Here is a 4,222-nt window from a genome sequence, read left to right on the forward strand (position 1 = left end):
GATTTTGCTGAGCGATTTTTTTTTATAAGTATGGCGCTTCATAACATCAAGCTGTAGGCTCCTAAAATAATTTATAAAGAAGACTTGTGAATCTGATCATTCATATTAATTTTTCAACAGCACAACTTATATTGAACTTCCGATCGGACTACTCTTTTTTCTCATGGGGACATTAATTCAAATAAAATTCCCCATCAAATCAATTATATGAATACCCGATCAGGAAAATAATGATATATCTACGGAATAATAATGTAGGCATCAAGGTTCTTTACCTCTCAGTGTCTAACAGCTCAGTTTTGATCACTTAGAATAAAACTATGAAGTGACAGATAAAATGAGGGGATCAATATATGAGGAGAGCACCCCTATTCCCTTCCCAAACACTGCTAGGACTAGCGCTATATATGTCTTCTAGAATAATCTTCTTTTTTTTAAATATTCATCATGATTGTGACTTTATGGCACCCCACGAGATGAAAGTCAAATGCAGGACCATAGGATGAATACACAAACAGAAACTTTTTTCTTTTATCTGTTCATATGAAACTGAACTGTTATTGTTCTGGTTTCTATCATATTTTTCATTTCATTTTTTGTTTAGTCTGTATATTCTTCATTTAAGGGCCTATGGCTATATTTCCTTGAACAGGCATAGATCTATTTTGCTATTACTAGTATGAAGCAATATAAAATGAAATCAATACAATTATGGCTCCTTTTTTCATGATCTATATCTCAAAGGCACTAAAAGCCACACAAAAAATTGAGAGTGGGGTCAGATAATGGCATAAGCATTCTGAAAAGTGTCGAACAAGCACAAATTTTGACCTTCCTATTGCAAAAATCTTATTTTTAGTGGATTTTAATATTCAGAAAATACTAAATTTCACTATTTCCCCTATTCTTTCCTTTTCTCCCTTTTTATTGATTGTGTATTCATGTTGTGTTTTGTTTGGGAGGGTTTTGGTGCTTTTTATTCATTCTTAATTTGGTTCATTTGTATCTATTAAATATCTCCTCTTTGCAAATTTTGTTTCCTTTTTATCATCAAAATCTACAATTTGTGGGAAGAAAAATCAATGAAATCCAAATCAGCCCAGGCATGATATTGTATTGATTGCAGTTAGGATATTCTAGATACACATACATTTCAACAAAACTAACAGGAATATATGGCGAATTCTCGTGATATTAACCTATGGTTAAAAAAAAGGAATGATTGGAAGCATCATTAAAATACCACATTTCTTTGCAAATATTGTGATGCTATATGAATGTTGTAAAGAGTAGTAGAATATATATTAAGGGGTATTTCAATGTAAATTGTAAGACTGCATAAGGCAGTTTGGATAGTAATGGTGAACTGTATTTTAAAGACGGATAACAATTATTTATAGTAATTTTTTTTGTTTATTATTTTGACTAATTCTATTATTACTATTACTCAAAATACTAATACTAATAAATACTACTTCATTTCAAAATCAATATAGCTTTAAAAAACGAAAATAAACACATATGAGATGGATGCAAAACCGGTGAATCTTACAGAATAAATTTAATTCAAATTAGATAAAGTCTACATAAATAATGACAATTATAGCACATAGAAAATATGTTAATAAGTAGTGAGATGAAGATATAAATGAAAAAAAAAATGTTGCCCTCTGGGCGGAAGCACAAAAAAAATAAAGAAAAACATCATCAGAGGAAAAATCATTGATTTTATAGCCAACGTTCGATTAATACTTAATTGTCATCATGCCAATTATTATCCAGCTTTAGAGAAATACAAAGTTTCTGTTAAAAAATAAGAAAAAACAACAACCATGATTCACAAATCACAACAGTTATGAAAAGTTTGGCTTTCAATATTTTCATAAAAAGTTGAATAATTTTAGATAAGAGAGTTCAAATACTACGGGCCTACATCTAGTTATCAACATTTCTCATTAAATTCACTTCCAAACAGTATTATGGTTCATTTTTGCAAAAGTATGCTATTAGCTTCAATCAACTAGAGAATAATATTAGCCATTTTTTTTTACAAAAACATATCAGAAATCTGTCAACATCATTCAATTTAAAGAAGAATTGTCAAATACTATATCATCATTTAATCTAAACATACCTAGAAATATCAATTCCAGAAAGAAAAGAAAGTTAAAGAGATAATCCAGCCAAAAATTAAGGTAATTTGCAAAGAGTAAATATTAAACAAGAAAATATTGTCAATGTAAATAGTTAGTCAAATTTGCATGAAAATAATTTTGAAATCATAATATTTTAAATAACTTTGATCACAGTTACAAGCAAATCAAGTAATGAGTTGATGAGGTCATTTCTATTTTTACTTAATCACATGATATCCTGATTATTATTTTTTTCACAAGTGTGCACAATATGTCCTTGTAAAATTATAAGTTACAGTTGTGATGATCCTACATGATTCTTCTTTTGAGCAGAAAATTTGAATAATTTTTAATAATACAAAATAATATATGAAAGAAAAAGTAGGGAGATGATGACTCATACAAATCCATTAGTTTCACTGATCTAATGCAAAGCTGATAATTACACATATTCTTCATTTAATTCTAATGAATGAGGGTTTTGCTTGTTCACTTTTACTCTTATAAATTCATATTAATTTCAAGCTGTTTAAACATTCACCCAGTAAATGTTCAAAACATGTCAATACAGAGGATAATTGCACAACTCCTTTAGTGCAGACAAATAAGAAAGCAACCCTTTGGTAAAGGTAAGAAAAAAATGAAAACACATTGAAAACACAGCTGCACAGCTAACCATTGTCTATTAAAGTTATGTCCACCCCAGAAAATTGTTGATCCGAATTGATAGAGAAAAATCGAACATGCATAACGCTGAAAATTTCATCCAAATCGGATGAAAAATAAGAAAATTATGACATTTTAAAGTTTTGCTTATTTTTCACAAAACAGTTATATGCACAACTCAGTGATATGCAAATGAGAGTCGATAATGTCCCTCACTATTTGTTTTTGTTTTTTAATGTTTAAATTATACAATATTTCAATTATTACAGATTTGACAATAAGGACCAAATGATTAAAATAATGATAATTCCTCATGTTTTGGGAGATAAAATTTTGTTTTACATGACAATGAGGAGAAAATTATAGTGAGTGGGTGACGTCATCAATCTGCTTATTTGCATACCAACCAGGATGTGCATATAACTGTTTTGTGAAATTAAGCGAAACTTTTAAATGTCATAACTTTCTTATTTTATGTATCCGATTTTGATGAAATTTTCAGTGTTATGCTTGTTGGATTTTTCTCCTTTTATTCAAATGAACTTTTTGTTGATTTGGACTTGTCCTTTAAAGACAAAGGGAAAGGAAAACATGGGAAAACAAGTGGAACGCCTCTGGCAGTCTCGCCTGCATTACGCAATTTAATATAGCAGCAGTGCTAACTTTGAAAACTACTATAAAATAATCATTCACAAAAACATCATTCATATAATGACATAATACCACGTTCATTGACCATAAATGACATTTGAACGGAGACTTAAGACTGTCAACTACACCCATGTCCACATTTCATTCACTCTATCCATAAACTTTCAAAGTTATGATGGCACTTCAACAATTACCCTAACATGGCCTAAGTTTATTGACCTTAACTGACCTTTGACTTGGTTTTGTGACCTGAAACTCACAGGGGATGTTCAGTGATGCTTGATTACTCTTATATCCCAAGTTTTATGAACTAGATCCATAAACTTTCAGAGTTAGGATGGTAATTCAACAAATACCCCCAACACGGCCAAAGTTCATTGACCTTTAATGACCTTTGACCATGGTCATGTGACCTGAAACTCATACAGGATGTTCAGTGATACTTGATTACTCTTATGTCCAAGTTTTATGAACTAGATCCATAAACTTTCAGAGTTAGGATGGTAATTTAACATATACCCCCAACACGGCCAAAGTTCATTGACCTTAAATGACCATTGACCATGGTCATGTGACCTGAAACTCGCACAGGATATTCAGTGGTACTTGATTAACCTAATATCCAAGTTTCATGAACTAAATCCATAAATTTTCAAAGTTATGATAGTAATTCAACAAATACCCCCAACTTGACCAAAGTTCATTGACCCTAAATGACCTTTGACCTTGGTCACGTGACCTGAAACTCGGGCAGGATATTCACTAATACT

The sequence above is a fragment of the Lytechinus pictus genome, chromosome 5 (assembly GCF_037042905.1).
Source record: "Lytechinus pictus isolate F3 Inbred chromosome 5, Lp3.0, whole genome shotgun sequence".
NCBI classification, from domain to species: domain Eukaryota; kingdom Metazoa; phylum Echinodermata; class Echinoidea; order Temnopleuroida; family Toxopneustidae; genus Lytechinus; species Lytechinus pictus.